General features: G+C 48.1%; 1 protein-coding gene across 1 annotated transcript in view; it reads left to right on the top strand.

The window, feature by feature from the left end:
- The window catches only part of aadac (arylacetamide deacetylase), a 79,292-nt gene that overhangs the window by 10,415 nt on the left and 56,430 nt on the right, over positions 1 to 12,447 (top strand). The gene's annotated exons all lie outside the window — the stretch shown is intronic.

Raw genomic sequence — 12,447 nt, forward strand, 5'->3', positions numbered from 1 at the left:
TGGTAGATTACAGCCAATGCATCCACTTTCATTAAGACTCTATAATGCAAGCCATCAGGTCCAGGGGACTTGTCTGCCTTTAGTCCCAATTATTTTACCGAGTACTCTTCTTTAGTGATAGTGATTGTATTAAGTTCCTTCCTCCCTACAGTCCCTTGATTATCCACTGTTGGGATGTTTTTATTGTCTTCTACCGTGAAGACCGTTACAAAATATTTGTTCAAATAAAACATTTGTTACAACAGTGACTGCACTCCAAAAGTACTCCATTGGCTGTAAAGCGCTTTGAGAAATCCGGTGGTTGTGGAAGGCGCGATATGGCAAGTCTTTTTTTTCTTTTACGATTTGCTGAACATGTTGAGAATCAACTCTATTTTTGCTACACATTATCATTTTCTATCACTCGAAACAGTTTCAGCTTTGTTCTGTTGAAAGCCACCTTGTATTTGTTGTGTATCTGTAAAGCATGCACTCCCATGTTCCGCCACCAGGGAGCTCATCCCCTGAAGTCCCAAGGGATCCCAGCATCTCTTGGGAGCATTGTATATAAGCCGGCCCCTAAGGCCTGTTAGTCACTCTGGAGTGTCTTATTAAAGACTGAGGTCACTGTTATTTTAACCTCCCTGTGTGCAGCCTCATCTGTGTTCGGAACACAACAACTGGCAACGAGAATACGAATCCAACGCAAAGATGCAGCAAACTGTGGGCATCCTGGAGAAGTTCTCGGAGGGTGAGGACTGGGAAGCTTATGTCGAACGGCTAGACCAGTACATTGTAGCCAACGAGCTGGACAGAGAAGGAAGTGCTGCTTAAAGGAGAGTGGTCCTCCTCACAGTCTGCGGGGCACCGACCTACAGCCTCATGAAAAATCTTCTGGCTCCGGTGAAACCCACAGATAAGTCATATGAGGAGCTGTGTACACTGGTTCGAGAGCATCTTAACCTGAGGGAGAGCGTGCTGATGGCGAGGTATCGGTTCTACACGTGCCAGTGATCTGAGGGTCAGGAAGTGGCGAGCTACGTCGCCGAGCTAAGGCGACTTGCAGGACAGTGAGGGTTTGATGGCTACCTGGATCAAATGCTCAGAGACTTTTATGTGCTGGGCATTGGCCACGAGACCATCCTACGAAAACTTTTGACTGTAGAGACACCGACCCTCAGTAAGGCCATTGCGATAGCACAGGCGTTTATGTTCACCAGTGATAACACCAAGCAAATCTCTCAGCACACAAGTGCTAGCAATGTTCATAAATTAACTGGAACTGTGTTTGCGAGCAGAAATGTACAGAGCAGAAACCACAAGTCTGCAACTGCCAGCAGACCTCAGGTGACCCAGATGACTCAGAGTCCTCAACAAAGGATGAGTGCAAGGCAATTCACACCTTGTTGGCATTGTAGAGGCTTCTATTCAGCTTATTAATGCCGCTTCAAAAGGTATGTTTGCAAGAGCTGTGGGACAATGGGACACCTCCAGTGAGCTTGCAAATGAGCTGCAAGCTCTGCAAAACTTGCTAACCACCACGTGGCAGAGATCCATGGTGGGTCAAAACTCAGAGAGATGATGCAGATGCTGAAGTACACGGGGTGCACACATTTTCGACGAAATGTCCAGCTATAATGCTAAATGTAAAATTGAATGACTTACCCGTAGCCATGGAACTGGACACTGGCGGTAGCCAATCCACCATGAGTAAAAAGATGTTTGAGAGACTGTGGTGCAACAAGGCATTCAGACCAACCCTGAGCCCCATCCACACGAAACTGAGAACGTACACCAAATAGCTTATCACTGTCCTGGGCAGCGCCATGGTTAAGGTCACCTACGAGGGCACGGTGCACGAACTGCCACTCTGGATTGTCGAGGGCGATGGCCCCACACTGCTTGGAAGGAGCTGGCTGGGCAAAATCCGCTGGAACTGGGATGACATCTGAGCACTATCACATGTCGATGAGGCCTCATGTACCCAGATTCTTAACAAATTTCCTTCCCTTTTTGAGCCAGGCATTGGAAACCTTTCCGGGGCGAAGGTGCGGATCCACTTGGTCCCAGAGGCACGACCTATTCATCACAAGGTGCGAGCGATACCTCAAATGATGAGGAAGAGAGTGGAAATCGAGCTGGAGTGGGTGCAACATGAGGGCATCATCTCCCCAGTGGAATTCAGCGAGTGGGCCAGCCCGATTGTTCCAGTACTCAAAATTGATGGCACAGTCAGGATTTGCGGCGATTATAAAGTAACTATTAATCGTTTCTCGCTACAGGATCAATACCTGCTACCTAAGGCAGACAACCTATTTGCGATGTTGGCAGGAGGCAAGACGTTCACCAAGCTCGACCTGACTTCGGCCTACATGACGCAGGAGCTGGAGGAGTCTTCGAAGGGCCTCACCTGCATCAACACGCACAAGGGACTGTTCATCAACAACAAATGCCCGTTTGGAATTCGGTCGGCTGCAGCGATCTTCCAGAGAAGCATGGAGAGCCTACTCAAGTCGGTACCACACATGGTGGTCTTTCAGGACGACATATTGGTCACGGGTCGGGACACTGCCGAGCACCTACAAAACCTGGAGGAGGTCCTCCAGCGACTGGATCGCGTAGGGCTGCGACTGAAGAGGTCGAAATGCGTCTTCATGGCAACAGAAGTGGAGATTTTGGGGAGAAAGATCGCGGCGGACGGCATTCGGCCCACAGACGCCAAGACAGAGGCTAACAGGAACACGCCCAGGCCACAGAACGTCACGGAGCTGCGGTCGTTCCTGGGACTCCTCAACTATTTTGGTAACTTCCTATCGGGGTTAAGCACCCTTTTAGAGCCCCTACATGTGTTATTGCGCAAAGGTGAGAACTGTGTATGAGGAGAAAAATCAAGCAATTGCTTTTGAGAAAGCCAGAAACATTTTATGCTCCAACAAGCTGCTTGTATTGTATAACCCGTGCAAAAGACTTGTGCTAGCATGTGACGCATCGTTGTACGGAGTCGGGTGTGTATTACAACAAGCTAACGTTGCGGGGAAGTTGCAACCTGTCGCCTATGCTTCTAGGAGCTTGTCTAAGGCCGAGAGGGCCTACGGCATGATTGAGAAAGAGACATTCGCGTGTGTGTTTGGAGTAAAGAAAATGCATCAGTAACCTGTTTGGCCTCAAATTTGAGCTGGAAATCGATCACAAGCCCCTCACATCCCTGTTCGCTGAAAACAAGGGGATAAATACTAATGCCTCAGCCCGCATACAAAGGTGGGCACTCGCGCTATCAGCGTATAACTATACCATCTGCCACAGGCCAGGCACCGAGAACTGTGCGGATGCTCTCAGTCGGCTACCATTGCCCACCACGGGGGTGGAAATGGCGCAGCCTGCAAACTTGTTGATGGTGGCGCAGCCAGCAGACTTGTTGATGGTCATGGAAGCGTTTGAAAATGATAAATCACCTGTCACGGCCCGCCAGATTAGGACTTGGACCAGCCAAGATCCTCTGCTGTCCGTAGTAAAAAACTGTGTACTGTATGGGAGCTGGGCCAGCATCCCCGTTGAAATGCAAGAGCCAATCAAGCCGTTCCAGCGGCGAAAGGACGAGCTGTCCATTCAGGCAGACTGCCTGTTGTGGGGTAACTGCGTAGTGCTACCAAAAAAGAGTAGGGAGACATTCATCTCGGATCTCCACAGCACACACACAGGTATAGTAATGATGAAAGCGATAGCCAGATCCCACGTGTGGTGGCCCGGTATCGACTCTGACTTAGAGTCCTGTGTACAGCAATGCAGCGTGTGTGCTCAGTTGAGCAACGCGCCCAGAGAGGCACCACTAAGTTTGTGGTCCTGGCCCTCCAGACCATGGTCGAGGATCCATGTCGAATATGCAGGCCCATTTCTCGGTAAAATGTTCCTGGTGGTGGTGGATGCTTTTTCAAAATGGATTGAATGTGAAATAATGTCGGGAAGCACCGCCACCGCCACCATTGAAAGCCTGAGGGCCATGTTTGCCACCCACTGCCTGCCTGACATACTGGTCAGTGACAACAGGCCATGTTTCACCAGTGCTGAATTTAAAGAAATCATGACCCGCAATGGGATCAAGCATGTCACCTCGGCCCCGTTTAAACCAGCCTCCAATGGGTAGGCAGAGCGGGCAGTACAAACAATCAAACAGAGCCTTAAACGAGTCACAGAAGGCTCACTCCAAACCCGCCTGTCCCGAATACTGCTCAGCTACCGCACGAGACCCCACTTGCTCACAGGGGTGCCCCCGGCTGAGCTACTCATGAAAAGAATACTTAAAACCAGACTCTCGCTGGTTCACCCCAACGTGCATGGTCAGGTAGAGAGCAGGCGGCAGCAACAAAATGTGAATGATGGTCGCGCCACTGTGTCACGGGAAATTGATCTGAATGACCCTGTGTATGTGCTAAACTATGGACATGGTCCCAAGTGGATCGTGGGCACGGTGATAGCTAAAGAACATAATAGGGTATTTGTAGTCAAACTAGACAGTGGACAAATTTGCAGAAAGCGTCTGGACCAAACGAGGCTGCGGTTCACAGACTGCCCTGAACAACCCACAACAGACACCATCTTTTTTGAGCCCACAACACACACCCAAAGGATCAACGACACCACGCCGGACCAGGAAATCAAACCCATCACGCCCAACAGCCCAGCAAGGCCAGGCTCACCCAGCAGCCCTGCAGGGCCAACAACACACCAGCCCAGCGAGGTCACAGCCAACACAGCAGAATAGACATTTGTACCGAGGCGGTCCACCAGGGAAAGAAAGGCTCCCGACCGCCTCACCTTGTAAATAGTTTTCACTTTGACTTTGAGGGGGAGTGATGTTGTGTATCTGTAAAGCATGCACTCCCATGTTCCAGGGAGCTCATCCCCTGAAGTCCCAAGGGATCCCGGCATCCCTTGGGAGCACTGTATATAAGCCGGCCCCGAAGGCCTGTTCCTCACTCTGGAGTGTCTTATTAAAGACTGAGGTCACTAATACTTTAATCTCCCTGTGTGCAGCCTCATCTGTGTTCGGAACACAATAGTATTTACTCTCAATCTCTTTTCGATGAACTTAAAATCAAACACTGATTCAAATGCCTGTTAGCTTTGTTGTCTCTGGTCAGTGTCCGGGGCCGTGTCACTGGCAAGGCCATATTTATTACCCATCCGCAGTTGCTATTAGAAGTTGGTGATGGGTCCTGCTCCTGATACAACCAAGTGGCTAGCTAGTGCACTTAAGAGTCAACCCTATTGGTGCGGGACTGGAGTCACCTATAGGCCCAGACTGGGTAAGGATAGCAGATTTCTTTCCCTAAAGAAAGAAAAGACTTGCATTTATATAGCGCCATTCACGACCACCGAACATCCCAAAGCGCTTTTCAGCCGATTAAAATAACGTTCTGGCTTGGCTGCACATTCTCAGAGATTGTGTTTTGACTAATTTGTATGAAAATCAACCTCATTTAGTATTCATGAAGGGCACTGCAGGTTTGGTATTGAACAAGGCAAACAGACTGAGACCAAGCAGTCCAAAGAACCAGAAGTGCCGGTTGGTTGTGTTAAGCGATTATGTCATCCTGACCCCGGTGAGCACTTATTGATGTTATCTAGCCAATGTTTTCTTGTTGTCTGTGATATTTCGATCAAGTCAATTAGAAAGAAAGAATTTGCATTTATATAGCGCCTTTCACCAACTCAGGACGTCCCGAAGCTATTTACAGCCAATGAAGTACTTTTTTTGGAAGTGTAGTCACTGTTGTACTGTGGGAAACGCGGCAGCTAATTTGCACACAGCAAGCTCCCACAAACAGTAATGTGATAATGACCAGATAATCTGTGTTTTTGTTATGTTGGTTGAGGGATAAATATTGGCCAGGACACCGGGGATAACTCCCCTGCTCTTCTTCGAAATAGTGCTATGGGATATTTTACGTCCACCTGAGCGGGCAGACAGGGTCCTCGGTTTAACGTCACCTCTGAAAGACGGCACCTCTGACAGTGCAGTGCTCTCTTAGCCCTGTACTGGGGTGGGGTGTCAGCTTAGATTTATGTGCTCAAGCCCCTGGAGTGGGAGCTGAACCCACAACCTTCTGACTCAGAGATGAGAGTGTTGGCTACTGAGCCACGGCTGACATTGGTGAGCCAGTTAGACATTGGCGAACCAGTTGGGTTTTTACAGCAATTTGATTGCTTCATGGTCACTGTTACTGATTCCAGCTTCTTAGTTCCAGGTTTTGTTAAACTGAATTCAAATTCTCAAACTGCTAGGGTTGGATTTGAACTCATGTTCTCTTTATTGTTAGAAAGAAAGACTTGCATTTATGTAGCGCCTTTCATGACCATTGGACATTTCAAAGCGCTTTCCAGCCAATGAAGTACTTTTGAAGTGTAGTCACTGTTGTAATATGGAAAACGCGGCAGCTAATTTGCACACAGCAAACAGCAATGTGATAATGACCAGATAATCTGTTTCGGTGACGTTGGTTGAGGGATAAATATTGGCCAGGACATCGGGGATAACTCCCCCACGCTTCTTCAAAATACTGCCGTGGGATCTTTTACGTCCACCCGAGAGGGCAGATGGTGCCTCGGTTTAACAACTCATCCGAAAGACAGCACCTTTGACAGTGCAGCACTGCAACGCATTGGGAGTGTCAGCCTGGATTTATGTGCTCATGTTCCTGGAGTGGGACTTGAGCCTACAACCTCCTGACTTAGAGACAATTGTGATACCCACTGTGCCATAACTGTTAGTCCAGTTCCAGCGCCACTGCCATATCCATGAAAATAAGTACTCTGTGTCTGCCAACAGCACGTCTTTCTAAGCAGTTATTGAACCCAAACCAGGACTTAAAGTATAACCACAGTTTTACTCTCGGCCTCCTCAATGATATTTTTTGTTCAGACCACATATTGCAGTTGTTTCTGGAAAGTTGAGATGATACAGGCAGAAGGGACTTCTTCATTCAAGTCAACTCCAGAGCACAAAATCTCGGCTTGAGCACAGAATCTTGGCTGGCACTCTCAGCTCAGTACTGAGGGAGCGCGCTGCATTGTCAGAGGCCCTTCGCATGAGGCATTAAAGCCTATCTGCCCTCTCAGGTGGACGGAAAAGATCCGCCTGCGCTATTTCAAAGAAGAGCAGGGTAGTTCTCCCCGGTGTTCAACATAATTGAAACAGGTGATCTGGTCATTATCGCATTGCTGTTTGTCTTATGTTTTGAATATCGCAGCCAGACAATTTCCTAGTAGGGCTAAATTGTTCAGAATGTGACATTACAATTGCCAACATGAAACAGTACACATGGACTGAGAACAAATTGCACTCTAAAATTAATGAGAAGCCAAATCTTTCAGAGGGGTGCCTTCTAACATTGACCTTGTGCAGCTTAAGGTTTTAAAAGGAGTTATTTTACTCTTTGATAAAGTTAAGTTTTTTATTAGGCGTTTTGCACCTGGGCAGAATGCAATATCTTTCTTCATGGCCCGTACATGAGCAGATGAGGAAACTATATCTGACTGAATGAGAAAAAAACAGGTTTTTTTGTTGAAGTGACTGCGCCCAGCTCGGAGTTGGCGCCCACATATCAGAAATCATATAATGCTTCACTGACTCTGACAATGGCTTCTTCAGAAGTTTTGAAAACTTTGGCATGTTTGCACAAGGGATTAAATAAAATTGCTCAAAATTTGACAAATACCTGAAAGACTTGCATTTATTTCACGCCTTGCATGAAGTCCTGAAGCGCTTTAAATACTTTTGAAGTGTAGTCACTGTTGTAATGTAGGAACCATGGCAACCAACTTTCGCACAGTAAGCTCCCACAAACAGCAATGAACAGTTAATCTGTTTAAGTCGTGATGATTGTGGAATAAATATTGGCCAGGACAATGGGGAGACCTTCTCTGCTCTTCTGCAATGAGATCTTTTACATTCAGCTGAGAGGATAAACGGGTCCTCGGTTTACCATCCCGAAGACGGCAATTCCGACAGTGCCGTACTCCCTGTGCTGGAGTGTCAACCTGGATTATATGCTCTGGAGCAGGCCTATGAACCCTCAACCTTCTTGACCCAGAGTGCTACCAACTGTGCCATGGGTCACTAATGAATGAATGAATGTATGAATGTAATATCTACTGATAGGCCAATAGAGAATGTCCAAAGAGCCTGCCAGACAACATCTGAGGGTTGGAGTATAAGAGTAAGGAAGTCTTGCTACAATTGTACAGGCCTTGGTGAGACCACACCTGAAGTACTGTGCAGTTTTGGTCTCAGTATCTAAGGAAGGATATACAGGTACAACGTCTGAAATCTGGAATCCTTGGGACCGAATCCATGCCGGTTTTTGGGTTTTGCCGGATTTCGGATCTTGCTGTTGACACTCCTCGCACCTCCTCCACTCACCGATTCACTCCCCTCCTCCGCTCGCCGATTCACTCCACTCACCGATTCACTCCCCTCCTCCGCTCACCGATTCACTCTGTTCACCGATTCACGCCCTTCACCGATTCACGCCCCTCACCGATTCACTCCTCTCACCGATTCACTCTGCTCACCGATTCACTCTGCTCACCGATTCACACCCCTCCTCCGCTCGCCGAATCCCACGACATGCGGATTGACAGGGGAGATGCTGAGAGGTTGTTTTCCCTGGCTGGAGAATCTAGAACTAGGGGGCACAGTCTCAGGATAAGGGGTCGGCCATTTAAGACAGAGATGAGGGGAATTTCTTCACTCAGAGGTTTTCTGCCTCTACCACCCTTTCAGGCAGTAAGTTCCAGACCCCCATCACCCTCTGGGTGAAGACATATCCCCTCAAATCCCCTCTATACCTCCTACCAATTACTTTAAATCTATACCCATTGGTTGTTGACCCCTCTGCTAAGGGAAATATGTCCTTCCTATCCACTCTCTCTTGGGCCCTCATAATGTTATACACCTCAATAAGGTCTCTCCTCATCCTCCTCTGTTCCAAAAAAAACAAATCCAGCCTATCCAATCTTTCCTCATAGCTAAAATTCTCCAGTCCAGTCAACATCCTCATAAATTCCCTCTATACCCTCTCTAGTGCAATCACATCCTTCCTGTAATGTGGTGACCAGATCTACACACAGTACTCCAGCTGTGGCTTAACATGTTTTATACAGTTCAAGCATAACCTCCCTGCTCTTGTACTCTATGCCTCGTCTAATAAAGGCAACTATTCCGTGTGCCTTCTTAACCACTTTATCTACCTGGCCTATTACCTTCAGGGATCTGTGGACATGCACTCCAAGGTCCCTTTGTTCCTCTACATATCTCAGTGTCCTACCATTTAATGTGTATTGCCTTGCATTGTCAGCCCTCCCCAAATACATTACCTCACACTTCTCTGGATTGAATTCCATTTGCCACTGTTCTGCCCACTTGACCAGACCATTGATATCTTCCTGCAGTCTATAGCTTTCTTCTTCGTTATCAACCTCACAGCCAATTTTGGTATCATCTGCAACCTTCGTAATCCAACTCCCTACATTCAAGTCTAAATCATTGATATATACCACAAAAAGAAAGGGACATAGTACTGAGCCCTGCGGAACCCCACTGGATACAGCCTTCCAGTCACAAAAACCCCCATCAACCATTACCCTTTGCTTCCTGCCTCTGAGCCAATTTTGGATCCAACTTGCCATTTAGCCCTGGCTTTTAGTTTCGTGACCAGTCTACCATGTGAGACCTTAGCAAAAACTTTTGGTAAAATCCATAGACACTACATCATACGCACTGCCCTCATCAACCCTCCTGGTTACCTCCTCAAAAAATTCAGTTAAGTTAGTCAGACACAACCTTCCCTTAACAAATCCATGCTGACTGTCCTTGATTAATCCGTGTCTTTCCAAATGAAGATTTATTCTGCCGTTCAGAATTTTTTCCAATAATTTTCCCACCACTGAGGTTAGGCTGACTGCTCTGTAATTACTCGGTCTATCCCTTTCTCCCTTTTTAAACAAAGGTACAATGTTAGCAGTCCTCCCGTTCTCCGGCACCACACCTATAGCCAGAAAGGATTGGAAAATAATGGTCAGAACCTCTGCTATTTCCTCTTATGCTTTTCTGAACAGCCTGGGATATATTTTATCCTGCTCTGTGGGTTTATCCACTTTCAAAGCTGCAAAACCCCTTAATGCTTCCTCTCTCACTATGTTTGTAAAGTCCTTATTCTACAGTATGAAACCACACAAGACACATTCTGGGGACAAGGTCACTCTGTGACCTTAAATCTTTATTCACAGGACTCCAAAGACCATGACCCTGCGTGGGACCTCCCTTTTTATACTTGTGTGATCAGGTAAGGAGTGTGTCCCACAAGTTCACCCCTTGTGGTCAAGGGTTGGATCTAGGTTGAGTGTACACAGTAATACAGTGGTGTTACATTGTGGTTACATACATGACATCACCTCCCCCCCCCCCCACCCACCCAAAGTCTTATTGGGATCATAGGTTTAGTCTTTCAGGTGGTCTACGCTCCCTCGTGGAGCGCCGCAGTTGGGGTTCTGGTTGTTGGACACTAACGTGAGTGTCTGTCACCTGTGGTGATTCCGGCCTGTCCAGGCTGACCGCAGGGATTGTGCATTCTTCTGATTGCTCTTGTTGCTCATTCACTGGCGGTGTTGTGAGCTCCATCTCATGGTCTACTTCAGGTTCCTCAGTGTCGATGCTGAACTTTTTTTTTACTTGGTCTAGATGCTTCCGGCATATCTGATCATTGTTGAGTTTTACCACGATGACCCTATTCCCCTCTTTGTCAATTACAATGCCCTCAAGCCATTTGGGCCCCATGGCGTGACTGAGGACGAATACAGGATCATTTATTTCTATACATCTCCCCCTCGAATTACGGTCATGGTACTCATTTTGTGACTTGAGCTTGCCCTCAACTATGTCGGTCAGGACTGGGTGAATGAGGGACAACCGAGTTTTGAGTGTCCGTTTCATTAGTAGCTCTGCGGGCGGGACTCCTGTGAGCGAGTGTGGTCGGGATCTATAGGCCAGCAGGAGATGCGATAGGCGGCATTGTAGGAAGGGTCCTTGAATCCTGAGCAGACCTTGCTTAATGATTTGGACCGCACGTTCCGCCTGGCCATTGGCGGCTGGCTTAAATGGTGCAGTCCTGACGTAGTTGATGCCATTGCCCGACATAAACTCTCGGAATTCGTAGCTTGTGAAACATGGGCCATTATCACTAACCAGGATGTCCGGCAAGCCATGGGTTGCGAAGATCGCACGTAGGCTTTCCACGATGGTGGATGACGTGCATGAATTCAGAATGATGCACTCGATTAAAAAAAAAATGCACTCGATCCATTTCGAGTACGCATCTACCACAATAAGGAACATCTTTCCCATGAACGGGCCTGCGTAGTCAACGTGAATGTGTGACCATGGCCTGGTAGGCCAGGGCCATGGGCTGAGTGGGGCACCTGCGAACACAGTGTTCCAGGTCTGAATCAATTCCAGGCCACCAAACGTGTGACCGGGCAATGTCCTTCACCAGCACAATGCCTGGGTGCTCGCTGTGGAGTTCCCTGATGAATGCCTCCCTGCCCTTCTGGGGCATAACTATCGGGCTGCCCCATAGTAGGCAATCGGCTTGGATGGAGAGCTTATCCATCCGTCTGTGGAACGGTCTGACCTCCTCAGGGCATGCTCCGTGTGCGGGCGCCCAATCCCCAGTCAGGACACATTTCTTAATCAGGGATAGGAGGGGATCTCTGTTTGTCCAGATTTTGATCTGGTGGGCTGTGATGGGGGAGCCTGCGCTGTCAAAGGCATCGACAGCCATGACCATCTCAGCGCTTTGCTCCACTGCCCCCTCAGTGGTGGTCAGTGGAAGCATGCTGAGCGCATCAGCGCAATTTTCAGTGCCGGGCCGGTGACGGATGGAGTAGTCATAAGCAGCCAGCATGAGAGCCCATCGCTGTATGCGAACTGATGCGTTGGCATTGATAGCCTTGCTGTCTGACAGCAGGAATATTAATGGCTTGTGTTCCGTCTCTAATTCAAACTTCCTACCAAAGAGGTACTGATGCATTTTTTTTACACCATAGACACATGCAAGCGCTTCCTTCTCGACCATCCCATATCCCCGTTCTGCTTGAGAGAGCGACCTGGAGGCATAAGCCACAGGTTGTAGTTGACCCTCAGAATTGCGCTGCTGCAACATGCACCCAACCCCATAGGACGATGCGTCACATGTCAGAACCAATTTTTTACAGGGGTCGTACAGGGTCAACAACTTGTTTGAACAAAGTAGGTTGCGCGCCCGATCAAAAGCCCGTTCCTGACAGTCTCCCCAAAACCAATCGCAACCCTTATGCAGGAGCACGTGTAGCGGCTCCAACAACGTGCTCAAGTTTGGCAGAATGTTCCCAAAATAGTTCAACAATCCCAGGAATGAACACAGCTCTGATGTG

Source organism: Pristiophorus japonicus, chromosome 6 (assembly GCF_044704955.1).
Source record: "Pristiophorus japonicus isolate sPriJap1 chromosome 6, sPriJap1.hap1, whole genome shotgun sequence".
NCBI lineage: Eukaryota > Metazoa > Chordata > Chondrichthyes > Pristiophoridae > Pristiophorus > Pristiophorus japonicus.